Here is a 15,688-nt window from a genome sequence, read left to right as displayed (position 1 = left end):
GGAAGAGCGAGGGGGTGGGACTGAAGGGGAAGGACAGAAATGGTTAAGAAAAATTTATTTATGTTTCAACTCTCATACAAAAAGCAAATAGGCCAAATAAAACTATATGGCATAAACAAAATGAAATAAAAATCAAATTGTTCCTTCTAAAAACCATTCTATTCTGCTCCTGGTGGTAAAAACAGTAATAAATAAATAGAACTACAAATAAAATTGGCTCGTATTAATGAAAATATGTTAACTATATCACAACCAAAGCTTTGAAAACTCAAAGCTATTTAGTGGAAAGAAATTCTAAAGAGACATTTACAATAGTGTTTGAAGTAAAAGCAAAGCATTAAAACAATAAAAACATTTTCTAAATGAATCAAATAATGCTCAGCTAACTTCACATCACATCAATAAGGACAAATACATTGGAAAATCTACACATTAAGTAAGCAAGGATGTTATAAACATGCATGAACTAGCTTTGTACTATTTCCAACTTTGCCTCTAAAATTCCTTTGGTCTGACAGCAGAACATATTATTTCCTGTTTTGTACTTTGTGGGAAGTAGCTCACCCATTTCAATCTTTGTCACTTTTTTCCTGTTAGCAATATTCATGGGAGGAATTGTTTTGGTGGTGCTCTGATAATTCTCCCTAGGTTGATATCTCAGATCCATAGACACGTGGCAATGGGTCTCAACATCAAGTATCAGAATACCTGGAGAGCTTGGAACAGTGACTCAGCAGGTCTGGTGAAGGCCTGGGGAACCTGCATCTCTAAGTTCCTCAGATGATTGATTCTCAGGCAGGTGATCATTTTTTGAGTAACTCTGGTTTGGAGTAACCAGAGTAATTTTTATATCTACTTTCCAGTTGAAAAAGGTAAGCTTTGACCTTTCTTTTCTAGAATGCCCATAACAGGGGTGAAAAGGATTATGGGAAAACACATGAGCGTATTTATGACACAGTTTTCATGACCTTTACAAAATAAAAAGCTTATTCATAATCCAAATAGCCAGTGAACTCAAATAGCTAGAATTTTCAGTTTTACCCTACAATAAGTGAGGTTCATTATAAAATGAAGCACTCCAAGATTTTGAGTTGCTTCATGAGTCATCAATGATTAAATTAAGTTCCCCACAGTTTTAGCACTGTGAATATTTTATTAAATTCTTTGAAATCTGGTTATTTTTGAATCAGGTTATAACTCTTAGGTAACTGGAATATTAAATGTATTAAGACATCTTTAAAAATTATTCCAGGTACATAGACATTTTCTGTAGTGATCTAATACTAAACTATTATATACTAGTACTTTGATAGTACATGTTTTTCTGAACACAATGAAAATAGCATACTTCGCTAAGCATTTCAATTAAATGGGGCAATATTTATTCCAACAATCTCTATATATAATAAGGTTCTGTTTTATAACTAGGTAGTGTTTTAAGTATTATTCAGGTGTCCTTGGGGAAAATTAAGGAAAGCAATTTTGGTTTTCCCATGTTACTAAAGCATTGTGGAAAATAAAAATGGTAACTCTATATAATTAGGCCATTTTATTTAATGATACATTGTAATTTTTGAAAATGTGGTTTTATTTAAATGAGACATATGGAAATGTGATTTATTTAAATGTGAAACAAATAAATTATGTATAATTCATAATGGTGAATAACAGAATGAGTGGCCAATTAGCAAGGCTCATTGGCTAGGTCTTTGAATGTGAGAACAGTATTCAACAACCCACATGACTGCTCACAGAAAGTCTCTCTTGCTCACTGTCTGCTTCTCAACTCATCTCTATGGCTCCTGTTACTTTCCAGGGGCATATACCTCACAAGAGAGCCTCACTGTTACCTGGTATGTATCACATAAAATTAATTTCTAAGACTCCTACAGTTAAAAGATTAGACCAGCCTATTTGTTTAGGGAAACATTAAGCAACATTTTAATAACACAGGACTGGTTGCAGACAATCATTTTCAAGATTTAATATCTTCCATTGGTGAAGCATAACTGGTTCACTCCAGCCATCTGACACCATTCTCACAGACAGTCATAGTTGGGATCTGCATATCAGCTGTTCACATTGAGAAAGAGAAATTTACATTCAAATTTTCTACCTTTTTGAAGTAGAAGAACTGAGCATAAAGAGGACGAATTTTTAGACAAAATTGTTGAGAAAAACTAACAATAAAAGGAATACTTTAGGAGAGATGAAAGACAAGGTATAGAGTTTCAAAGTCAAATAAAAAGGGAGAATACATTAGTTCAAAAGAACAAAGACTTACTAGTGAAAAACAATAATCAGTTTTAGAAATAAAGGAAAATGTCAAAACTTCTGGGTGTTCAAAACTATACTCAAGACTTAGGAATACACCAGAGAATTCACCATTAATATGATGTTCACTTTAGATCTTTGGTAAACATCTTTTGTCAAATTTAGAAAGTTCCCTTCAAATCTTAGTTTGCTAAGTGTTACTTTTTTTTAACACTAGAAAGACTGAAACTTAGTATATACCTATATTGCCCAAAAGCAGTCAAAATGACTGCATTGTGAAAGAATAATATTGGAGCACTCTTCACTTATGTTCCTTAGCTTTTCCAATAACTCACTTCTATTCGACATTTCTTTCATGAATTTAGGGCGCAAAAGAAATAAAATAAACAACTTCTTAGAACAAGTATCACTGCATAAAGATTCGAATAACAAGTACTAGTTTAGCTTATTGAGCAACTGCAACTTATCAAGTATCGACAATTTATCATGTACTTGTATGTTATCATGTGACAGTAATCGAAAAAAAATGAAAACTGTTATTTCAATACAGAGCCAAACTGGTCATATAAGAAATTTACTCAATTCAATAATAAGAGTCATTTGATTATTTAAAATTTCCCAAGCAGTCAAAATGACTACTTTTAGGCAATATAGGTATAACACATATATATATACCGGAAATGAAGGAGGGGGGAGGTAACTACAATTATTAATAAACGCATTTATATGTTGTACAAAAAGTCACAAAATTCTAAGACATTGTGTCCTTATATACATAATTGTTTTTCTAATTGAAATTAAAAAGCAGTCAAAATGACTTCCTTGGGCAATCTAGTGTTAATAAAAGGATTTAAGGATGTTGAATTTTATCAGATGGTTTAACTGCATCTTTTTTATATGATATTTATTTTACTAACGTTGATTTTCTAATGTCAAACCAATCTTGCATTCCTGGAATAAATCCAACTTGGTTATGATGTGTAATTCCTACCTATTTGTTGCAGGATCTGGTTTGCTTCTCATGTTGGTTTGTGTGGGATTTTTGCATCTTTGTTCAATGAGACTGGCCTATAAAATTTCCCTGTTTGGTTTCTGTATCAAGGTTATACTAATCAGGAGTGCACCACTTTTTCTGTTTGATGTAATGGGGAATGTGCCATTTAAAAAGAAGCACTGATGCCCTGACCGGTTTGGCTCAGTGGATAGAGTGTCGCCCTGTGGGCTGAAGGGTCCCGGGTTCGATTCCGGCCAAGGGCATGTACCTTGGTTGCGGGCACATCCCCGGTCAGGGGTATGCAAGAGGCAGCTGATCGATGTTTCTAACTCTCTATCCCTCTCCCTTCCTCTCTGTGAAAAATCAATAAAATATATTTTTTTAAAAAATAAAATAAAATAAAAAGAAGCACTGAAGAGACCATAGCCTCTAAAACAGCGGTTCTCAACCTGTGGGTCACGACCCCTTTGGAGGTCAAATGACCCTTTCACAGGGGTCACCTAAGACCATCGGAAAACACATATATAATTACATATTGTTTTTGTGATTAATCACTATGCTTTAATTATGTTCAATTTGTAACAATGAAATTGGGAGTCACCACAACATGAGGAACTGTATTAAAGGGTCGCAGAATTAGGTAGGTTGAGAACCATTGCAAAGGTCTCTCCTATGTGAGTGCTGTTAAGGGACATGCAATGAAGAACAGCAAAGAAATGTAAACAAATCACATTATCAAGTAATTGGCCGCACAGACCCAGACTCAGAAATGGTAATAGGAATATTTTGTGACATGCATTTTACATTATTTTATTTCGTTTTTTCAACTCCACAATTATCATTGTTTTAAAAATGAGGAAACTGAGTCTTAGACTACTTAAACAAACTTAACTAAGGTCACACAAGCATGTGTCAGAGTTAAAATTTAAGCATGGTTCTCCCTTCTGAGACTGTGCTCTTAACCACTCTTCTTTTTTTCCCCTCGTCCCTCAATGCAGGGACTCGGTATTTAAGAAGACCTTCATACACCTGCTAACAATAACCCACAGATCTGAAACCAAAATTATCACAGCTCTTTCCCAAAGTGCTGAAATTACTAAACGCCTAAAATATCTGAGCTTCATTACCAAGGGTTGGAATGATTCAAAATATACTAGCAGAGTATAGTAATCAAATTAAGAAAATGGAGTAAAGATAATTATGGGAATCATAATTAAGTTAAACATTTAAATACATGTAATAAATGCTGGTGGAGAAATTTAGTAAAATACATATGCAACCCAACAGATTGAACTACACTGCTAAATTTTGGATAGTCCCCTCTAATCAGATGTATGTTATACTCGTTTTACTATTTAAAATGTTATTTTATCTGCTATTTATTTATTTATTTCAGAGAGGGAGAGAGCTAGAAACATCAATGACACCCTAGCTGGTTTGGCTCAGTGGATAGAGTGTTGGCCTGTGGACTGAAGGGTTCTGGGTTACATTCCGGTCAAGGGCACTTACCTTGGTTGCAGGCTTCTCCTCGGCCTGGGGCCTGGTCAGGGCTCATGCAGGAGGCAACCAACCAATGTGTTTCTCTCACATTGATATTTCTCTGTCTTTCCCTCTCTCTTCCACTCTCTCTAAAAATCAATGGAAAAATATCCTTGAATGAGGATTTAAAAAAAAAAAAAATAGAAACATCAATGATGAGAGAGAATCACTGATTGGCTCCTGGATGTCCCCTACTGGAGATCGAGCCCACAACCCAGGCATGTTGACTAGAAATAGAACCCTGACCTCTTGGTTCACAGTTTGATGCTCAACCACTGAGCCACACCAGCCCGGCTCCTTTCACTCTTAACACACAGCTTTTACTTAAAAGTAAAAATTCTGGCCTAACCGGTTTGGCTCAGTGGATAGAGTGTCGGCCTGCAGACTGAAGGGTCCCAGGTTTGATTCAGGTCAAGGGCATGTACCTTGGTTGTGGGCACATCTCCAGTGGGGGATGTGCAGGAGGCAGCTGATCGATGTTTCTAGCTCTCTACTCTCTCCCTTCCTCTCTGTAAAAAAAAAAAAAAATCAATAAAATATATTTTTTTAAAGTAAAAACTCTGATATGGAAATTAATTTTAGAACCAATGGTGTCTTAAAAAATCACTGTCAAACTTACAAAGGAAAATAATTCTGTCTACCTGCATTAAGTCCATTTCTGCTAGGGTACTGATTTGCTTCTGTCTGGGAGAACTATCAACTGTGAATACTTTAAATTCTCTGCTTGAACTGTTTTGGACCATGCTGGTGGTAGGAATTGAAACCACGATCTGAATGAGGACCAGCTGGTTTCTTCTTCTCCCGTTCAGATACAAGCCTAGTTCTCATCTACCCTGGCTCCAGGACTATTGTAGCTTTAGGTCTTTCAGCAGAATCCATGTCATGTGTTATTTTTGTTGTTTTCTTTCTTCATGCCAGGGAAAATGGTGCCTCTTCCAACTAATAGCATCTTAGATGAAATACAGATTTTAAATAATGTACAGTGGGGCCTTGACTTACGAGTGTCCCAATTAACGAGTTTTTCGAGATATGAGCCGTCCCTCGGCTGATTTTTTGCTTTGAGTTGCGAGCTAAAATTCGGGTTACGAGCCAGCTTCAGATACCCCACCGCTAGTTGACGCAGTGAACGTCACAGTGAACGCCACAACATCAGCCCAGCATCACGTGTCTCACTTGTTCACTTTTGATTTGACATACGAGTAATTTGAGTTACGAGCTCCGTCACGGAACGAATTAAACTCGTAAGTCAAGGTCCCACTGTATATGCAATTTAAGTGGCACAAAGACAATATTTTCCACACCTTAAATATTCTTCAGACATTATTTTAATAATTGCCCATGATTCCATCATAAGACAATCCATAATCATTATTTTTACTAGGGTATCCCTCAGCCCACCCTGCCCCTCTCACATACTGGGAGCCCTCAGGGGATGTCCTATTGATGGCTTAGGCCCGCTCCTGCTCCCCTTGGGGAGCGGGCCTAAGCCACAGTCTGACCTCCCTTTGTGGGAGGCAACCGGGCTGATCAGGGTAAGGCACCAGCCCCATCACCCCACTGCTGCAGCCACTGCCAGTCACCGTAGCCACCAAGGTGTTTTCATCAACACGGACTCCAGTCCCTTCACCATGAAAAAATGACAACTTTCTTCAGGCATTTTCAAGATGTGTCTTTCATAGGATATGACATTTATTTATTTATTTTTCATCCTCACCTGAGGATATGTTTCCATTAATTTTTAAAGAATGTGGAAGAGAAAGGGAAAGACAGAGGGAAACATCAAAGTGAGAGGAAAACTTTGATTGGTTGCCTCCTGCATGAGCCCTGACCTGGGCCCCGACCAGGGAGGAGCCTGCAACCTAGGTACATGCCCTTGGTCAGAATTGAACCCAGACCCTGCGGTGGGCAGGCCGAGGCATTATCCACTGAGCCAAACCAGCTAGGGCAGGATATGACATTTCTTAGCCCTCCAGCAGCAGACCTTCGTTTTTTTTTCTACAGGAGTGTGGTAGAAAAACCCTAGATCACCTTTTTGGATTCTTATTACCCAAGTTACTAAGAATATTACCAGTGGCATACAGGGAGCTTAGCCAATGAGCAGTCAGACAAGGTGTTTCCTCTATAGTTCACTCCAATCATCAGCTCTACCCCTGCCCCCTCCAATTGCTGGCTCTGCCCCTGCCCAGGCCTACAGCATCTGGCTGAGGCTTCAGGCCTGGGCAGGGGACCCCCAGACCCTTCCAATCGCCGGCTCTGCCCCTGGCTCAGGCCCTTCCTAGGCTGCTTGGGGCCCACAGGGGGCCTACCTCAGAATAACCTGGGTGCTGATGGTGTTCCCAGGACCCAGGTCGTTGGGTGCCTAAGTATGCAAATTAACCATCTTTGTTGAGTTAATTTGCATACTCATCCGATTGGCTGGTAGGTGTAGCGGAGGGATGGTTAATTTACATGTTTCTCTTTTTTTATTTAAGAAGATAAACTTCAATTACTTCTAATTTTTTAATCATAGTATAAAGCTGTAATAAGCATCATTTCCATATATCTTGTCATCTGATTTCTTCAGAATAAACTCCTAAAAATTAAAACATAAGGTCAGAGTATGAAGATTAAGACTTCCATGTATTGCCACATTGACTATAGAGAGGCTCATTTTATAAGACTATCACCTTTTATGTAGGAAGCCTATTTTCCCTTAGCTTAAGTAAAATCTATCACATTTCATGTGAAAAATACTTTCTCAATTATTAATTTGCACTTATTTCTGTGGCTGCATGTTTCATATATTTGTTGGGCATTAATAGCTCTTTATAGATCACCTTGTGTGATATGATTTGACTATTTTTTTGTTGGGATGTTAGTCTTTTTACGTTAAAATAATTTTTAATTTGTAGAATATTATTGCAAATCACATATGCTAACCATTTCCTTGCCTTTTGTTCTTATAATTTTGGATGTACTGATGTTTTTATTTTAGTAAATCAACCATGTAGTTTAAAAATAGATTTCTGTGCTTAACCCTACATCAAATGTTTCCCTCTGATTTTGGTTTTGATTATTTTATGACCATTTCTCAACTCATTATTCTTCCTGAAATATATCTAGGTATGTGTAGAGAACTATTAACAAGTAAAAATTTCAGAGGCTGATACTAATGTAGATATCATATTGATGATATCAAGTTTAATGTGAAAACAGAAATGGAGTGATTTCAGTCAGGAAAGAAGCTGCACCCTCACCCATTCTCCACTATAATCTGCTATTCTCTTCCCTAAACCAGATGACTCCATGTTCACATAGTATTATTCCTGTTCTCATTGTTTCTAGCTAATTGCTTAGAACAGTGCTCCTCAACTTTTTCTTTTTTTACTTCATTGCACTGAAAGAAAAGGATAATTATTGCACAGTACACTGGCTGAATGAGGAGGCTACTTAAGCAGCCTTCCAGAGGTAACTCCAAGTCCTGCTGCCACTCTAAAGGCGAATATCTTGATACATCTGAAACCCATTTGTGGCACATCAGTTGGGAAGTTTTGTTCCAGAATAGCTCTACTAATGTTCTTCTGATAGGAACTCTTCTCCTCGGATGTTACTAGGGTGCTGTAATTTAGATGCTGGTAGTGACAGAGAAGCCCAACTCTAATTATAAACTAAAAAGAGAACCCTGAACAAAATAAGCATCAGGAAACTTCTCCTGCCCCTTTTGTCCTGGAGCTTGCCATGGCAAGATTGAACTTTAAGAGGACAACTGAATAGTTGCTGTACTATTGGGACATAGGAAATCTTTGTGAAGGATATCCTCTCCAAGTCCAGTAAGTAGGAAGCCATTGAGTGACTGCCACAGCATGGAAGTATTCAGTTGTTAAAGTCTTCTAAGTTTCTACAAGCCAGAGAGGTCTGTGCCTTTTCTAATGAGAGAGTTGTACGATTCTTAGGCCCTGGTACCAGTTACATTGAGTCTTTAACTTTTTCTCCTAACTTTTTAAAACTTTTAGTGAATGACCTACTTTCCCTGCGCATTTTTAAACACACTTGTTAGGACCGTCAATCAGAGCATAAAACACTTATCCTATATAATAAAAGCCCAATATGCAAATTGTCCCCTGGACTGGGAGTTCAGCCATTCGACCAGTTGCTACGATGCACACTGACCAGCAAGGGGCAGATGCCCCGACGATAGGTTAGTTTGCTGCGGGGGCTGGTGGGCTGGGCTGGAAAGTGAGGTGTGAGGTGAGAGCCCTCAGGAAGCTCCCAGGGTTTGGCCCAAGCCCCAGGTGGAGGTGGGCGGGGGCGGGAGCCTGGAGGGACCAGGTGGCACCAGAGGCTGCTACGAGTAATCCGAGAGCCATGGACTGTGCAGCCCTCAGCAGCACGTGGTGTTCTCGGTGCGCAATTTATAATCTTCAGAGCTGCTTCTTTTTATTTGTTAAGTTTCACTAACTACTCCAGGAGAGTGGGTAGCACCATTATGGGGGCGGGGATGGGCCAGGCTCGCCTGCCCGCGGCCCAGGGGTAGCCTTGGGCTCCCAGGGACACAGCAGAGGGGAGCAGGACTGAGTTGGAGAAACCAAGTCCAAAACTTGAAAGGAAGCAGGAGGCAGTGAGGGGTGGAGGGCGACAGCTGCTGAGGGGCCTAGAAAAGCTGCCCAGTGGGGGCAGCCGAGGAGCCTGGTGCCTCTCCTACGGAACAGGCTCCACATCCCTCCCTCCTCCACCCCATGACCCGTCACCCCAGCTCTCCTCCAAGGCACCACCTGAGCTAGCCCCTCACAGCTCCGCGCCCATCGCACAGCCCAGCCCTGTCCTGCCCTGCACAGCCTTTGGGGAGCTCAGACCCTGGAGGAAAAAGAGGAAGGTTGAAGAAAGGTCGCAGGAGGGGGCAGGGCAGGGCCCACTAAGTTACGTAGAGGGAAGGGAGAGATCCCACAGGACTGGGGACAGAGATGGGCAGGGAATGAGGGCCATGCAGAAGTGTTGCCTTTGGTTGAAGCAGAAATCCTGAACCCATTTACAGACCCTAGCAGAGTGTGTGTGTGTGTGTGTGTGTGGGGAGGGGGGGGGGGCGAAGACAAAAGAGGGTGTGAGGGGACTGGATGGATGGAAAGCAGCGACATTTGATTCATGGCCTATTTATTTTTATTTTTGTTAATTTATTTTATTGATTTCAGAGAGGAAGGCAGAGAGTGAGAAACATCAATGATGAGAGAGAATTCATCTGCTGCTTCCCACACCCCCCACTACTGGGTATTGAGCCTGCAACCCAGGAATGTGCCTTGACTGGAATTGAACCCAGGACCCTTCAGTCCGCAGGATGTGACTCTATCCACTGAGCCAAACCATCTAGGGCAATGATGGCGAACCTATGACATGCGTGTCAGAGGTGACACGCGAACTCATTTTGGGTGACACACATCGACAGAGACAAAAAATTGCATAATTCAAATATTTGTCTCTCGCAATGGCCAGAGTTGGGCATCACTCGAGTAATATTATTACTCACGTTACTCATGATCAATAATGCAATTCTAAAACCGGATGTAAACATGTACATTGGTGTTGCATAGCAAAGATACATAGTGAAAACATCCAAGATACATTGTTCCAATAATGACATTAATATAAAAAGGTTAAGAATTGCACTATAAAGAGATAAATCTTTACTCATGACATTTTATTTTTACTCAAGTGACAAAATGTCCAATTCTGGAAACGGCCTCGTTATTGTCAATGTGGCCTCGGGTAAGCTTCCCGTGTGTTCGGGTGCATTCGGCAACTTGATCGCCATGTTCGTTAGGAGACAGGAGTGGGAGGGTTAGAAGAAAAGGATATACAGTGCAACAGTGCTCGACAAGACATTCTGTGTGTTGGATAATTGATTACAGCACCATATATTTGTTATACATACTATCTTTGAATTGTTTTGCACCAGGAGTCAGTGCAACAATACTGCAAAAAGTTAATAGGTAAGAAACCTATCAACCTTTTATAAAAAATGCTGTGATTTATATTTATTTATTTTTGCAGCCTTGTGATGGAGAATCAAAAAAATAAAAAAGCAAGATTAAATGATAAAGGAAGTGGAAGTAGCAGTAGCCAACCCTTTCAAGACATATGGACAGACCGAGATGTACGGGATTGTCGACAGAAACAATAGATCATTGTGCATACTGTGTAATGAAACGGTAGTAAGCAGAACGTGGAATGTAAAGAGACAGTTTGAAACTAATCATTGTCAGCTCTTGCCGGGAGCCAGTCCATCCTTGCTGTTTCAAGGGACCTGGCATATATGGCATACGGTTCTTAATATGTTTGCTCACCTTCTTGGCGCTGTGTTTTAACCAAGGTCACCTCTCCGAGAAAGGTTGAATCCCCAGGTAGGGATTTTCCCCTGAAGTTAGGGAGGGAATAAAACCCCTCAACTAAGTGCCAGGCGGGTAATTAATCCCTTTAACTACGAACAATCATGCTTAAACTACATAATCTTTTCTCCCTGGAATGGAGATAAGAAACGCCCTAACCTTTGTAATAGAGATTGATAGGATTGAATCAACTGGTATAAATACAGTTGTAACAAGACAGAAACACTCAGAACTCAGAACACAGAACTCATGAGACAGAATTCAGAAGACAGAAAGACAGAACTTAGAACACAGAACTCAGGAGACAGAGCTTAGAAGAGAATTCAGAAGACAGAACCTCGCTGGAAATCCGAAGCAGAACCTCTCTGGAGATCCGGGCTAGAGATCCTGGCTAGGCTGCTGATCAACTGAACACTGTCTCTGTGTCATTCCTTCTTCGCCGACTCCGTCCACACCTTTGGGGAACCCCTGGACCCGCTGGGGTTGGACCCCGGCAAGCTCTTGAAAAAAAAGTATCGATGAAAGGAAGGAATACATTTCTAGGCAGCTACACCTCTATAAAAGTCAATCAAATTCCATCATTAATTTGTAAGATGCTCTACAAATTTAACATCAGCAAGTTACTGTATTGCTCACTCCATAGCTCAGCATGGAAAAGCCCTCAGTGACAGAGAATTTATTAAGGAAACATTTCTAAGATGTGCACCAGCTCTATTTCACGATATGAAAAATAAAGATATTAAAAGAATTTCTGAGCTACCACTCAGTAGAAATACTATCAAAGACAGAATAATAGATCTTAACAAAAACGTACAACATCAATTAAAAAAAACTTAAATAATTGTAAATATTTTTTTATTTCTCTTGATGAAACTACTGATGTCACATCAAATGCTTGGTTGGCCATTATTGCTAGATATTCTGATGGTCTCACAATGAGAGAAGAGTTGATAAAGTTAGAATCAGTGCCGATAAGTATATCAGGAAACGAAATATGTAAGGTTGTTATAAAAACATTCAGTGACCTAAACATTGATATCTCTAAAATTGTGTCAGTCACGACAGAAAGGGCACCAAATATGGTGGGAAAAAAAGTGGGATTCCTGAAATTGTTTATGGAAGCTATCAGACATCCACTTGTACCTTTTCATTGCATTATCAATCAGGAGATGTTGTGTGCCAAATCGGGATTCTCAGAATTGAATGATTTAATGTCAGTTGTAACAAAAATTGTGAATTTTATAGCTTCTCGACTCCTTCCCAAGCGAGAATTTTCTGCACTTTTACAGGAAGTTGATTCAACCTACAGTGGACTACTGATGTTCAATAATGTGAGATGGCGGAGTAGAGGTAAAGTACTTGAGCGATTTGTGGAGTGCTTTGAAGAAATTATGGTATTTATTGAGAATAAGGATCTGGCAAACTTTCCTCAGATCAATGATCATAAGTGGGTCAGCAATTTGATGTTTTTTACAGATCTCTCTGTTCATACGAATGAACTGAACTTAAAATTACAAGGTTTTGGCAAAAGTATTGACGTTATGTTTGGATACATCAAACCTTTTGAAAGTAAACTTAAAATTTTCAAGCGAGATATTGAAACTAAAACTTGTAAGTATTTTCCTCAGATAAAAAAGTATTTCGAGAAGGCCACTACAACGAGTGTAATGGAGTCCATACTTATGTACCAGAATATAGTAATCTCGTTATTTGAACAGTTCAGCAAAAATTTGGACAATTTAGAAGCCTAGAACAGACCATTAAAATAATTAAGTATCCGGATGTAGTTATTTACAGTACTTTGGAATTAAAGGATTTCCAATGGATGCAAATTGACAATTTAGAGATGCAACTTGCAGATTTTCAAGGTAGCATTTGGACTCATGTGTTTGTCGACTTAAGGTCGAAACTTGAAAATCTGGAACGAAATCGTTTGAATAATGAAGAAGAGTGCAACTACGAACAAGAAATTTTGAGTACTTGGAACAGAGTACCTGACACTTTTAGCGACATAAAAAATCTAGCGATGGCTTTGCTAACAATTTTTTCATCAACATATTTTTGTGAGACTTTGTTCTCAGCATTAAATAATATTAAAACGAACAAAAGAAACCGGCTAACAGATGAAGTTAGTGGCGCTTGCTGGGCCTTGAAGTGCACCAGGTATGAACCTGCAATCGAAGAATTAGCAGACAAACTTCAGCACCAAAAAAGTCACTAATTTCTAGTTTTCGTACCATTTGATTATCATTGTTATTATTTTTTCCTAAGTGTACATTGTTTTTCTGTTTTTGTTCATTTTATACATATTTTTGGTTGATTTTTCTTTGTTAAATGGCATTTAAATATATAAAATAAATATCAAAAATATAAATCTTTGTTTTACTATGGTTGCAAATATAAAAAAAATATTATGAATATTTCTATATGTGACATGGCACCAGAGTTGTTAGGGTTTTTCAAAATGCTGACACGCCGAGCTCAAAAGGTTCGCCATCACTAATCTAGGGCGACCCACGGCCTATTTAAAAACGCTGCAGCAGGCTGAGCAGGGGTCTTACCACGACGGTGTTACATGATAATGAGGGTGTCTCTCCTTATGTTGGGGTAATTGGAACTGCAGTGAAGTAAAGACACACCCATGGAGCCTGCAAAGGGTTTCCATGCACACGATGCAATTTACTTCGTGTGGCAGCTGAAGAGAGTGAGCAGAGCCTTGGAAGGACATGAGGTCTCCAAGACCAGGGGCTGGAGGGAAAGTGTGTGCCAAGCATTCTGCACCATTAGTTACCATCCTATACTAATAAAAGAGAAAAATGGTAATTGGCGTGCGACCGATACCTTTTTCATTGACTAATCAGTGAGATATGCAAATTAACTGCCAACTAAGATGGCAGTTAACCGCCAAAAAAGATGGCGGCTAATTTGCATATTGCAGGCAGGATGGTACAGCGCCATCAGAGAGCGGGTTGGGGGTGTGAGTGACAGCAGTTGCCCGAGACCTGATCCCGCCGGTAGACCCGGACGCGGGCCGGCGAGGCGGCTGCGGCATCCGCCTGCACTCACGCCGCCAACCCGCGAGAGCGGGTAGGGGGCGTGAGTGCCAGCGGTCGCCCGGGACCCGATCCGGCTGGCAAACCCAGACGCGAGCCGGCGGGGCGGCTGCAGCGTCTGCCTGCACTCACGCCCTCAACCCGGGAGAGTGGGTTGGGGGCGTGAGTGCCAGTGGTCGCCCGGGACCCGATCACGAGGGCCGGCAGGGTGACTCGCCCCCAACCCTCGCCCAGCAGGGGACCCTCATTTCCCCCCATCACTGGTTCTGCCCCCAGCCCAGGCCTGACGCCTCTGTCAGAGGCGTCAGGCCTGGGCTGGGGTCAACGCCTGAGGGCTCCCAGTATGTGAGAGGGGGCAGGCTGGGCTGAGGGACACTCCCCCCCCCACACACACACACACCCAGTGCACGAATTTCGTGCACCGGGCCCCTAGTCTATATATATATATATAAAAGCCTAATATGCTAAGTGTCCAACCAAGCAGTCGACTGATCATTCAGTATGATATGCACTGACCACCAGGGAGACGATGCTGTGCCTGGTAGGTTAGCTTGCTGCTGGGGTCCGGCCAATTGGGACTGAGCGAGATGGCCCTGATCGGCCCCAATTGCTGGCCAGGCAGAAGAACCCCACCCATGCACGAATTCGTGCACCAGGCCTGTAGTATAACATAAAGTCAGTGCCTCCTTAAAAATCCTTCCCTGCTTCACAGTACCATCTATGCTAATCTCTGTGTTTGCTAGTGTCTTGCAGATTGCCATTCAAAAATACACTGCAAGCGCAATGACAATCCAGTACAAAGTGAACTAGCAAATCTTGTAAAATATGTAGGATTTTATAGAGTTGACAAAGATGGAGAACTATTCAAATCACAAGTACAGCCATAGAATGTGTCAGCAATTAAAGTTGCCAACGATAAAAGGACCGTGACACAAGAAGTAGATAAAGGAGTGACCTGACTAGAGAACCTAAATGGATGAATCTGGGATATTTTTAGAAAACATTTCAATTATGGAGCAGAGATCAAACAAGTGAAAATTATCATTTCATGTTTCAAATGATGGCCAAGAAAAAAATGTCAAAAAATTATCTCTGGTCCTGGCTGGAGAACTCAGTTAGTTTGTGTTGTTCAGATACACCAAGGTTGCAGGTTTGATCCCCGGTTAGGGCACATATAAGAATTAACCAATGAGTGTATAAATGAGTAACAGCAAATCAATGTCTCTCTCTCTCTCTCTATAATCAATAAAAAAATTTTAATTGAGTTAAAATATTTCTAAGTTAACTTTGTTATATAGAAAATTATTTCATTTTTTATTTTAGCACAAAATTTCAAGCTAGCCCTGGCTGGTTTGGCTCAGTGGATAGAGCATTGGCCTGGGATAAAAGGATTAAAATCAAACAAAGTACGTTATCCAACTACATGGAATGAGATTTGAAATTAGTAACAAAAAGAAATGTCAGGAATTCAC

Source organism: Myotis daubentonii, chromosome 2 (genome assembly GCF_963259705.1).
Source record: "Myotis daubentonii chromosome 2, mMyoDau2.1, whole genome shotgun sequence".
NCBI lineage: Eukaryota > Metazoa > Chordata > Mammalia > Chiroptera > Vespertilionidae > Myotis > Myotis daubentonii.
Note: the sequence above shows the minus strand (reverse complement) of the source record.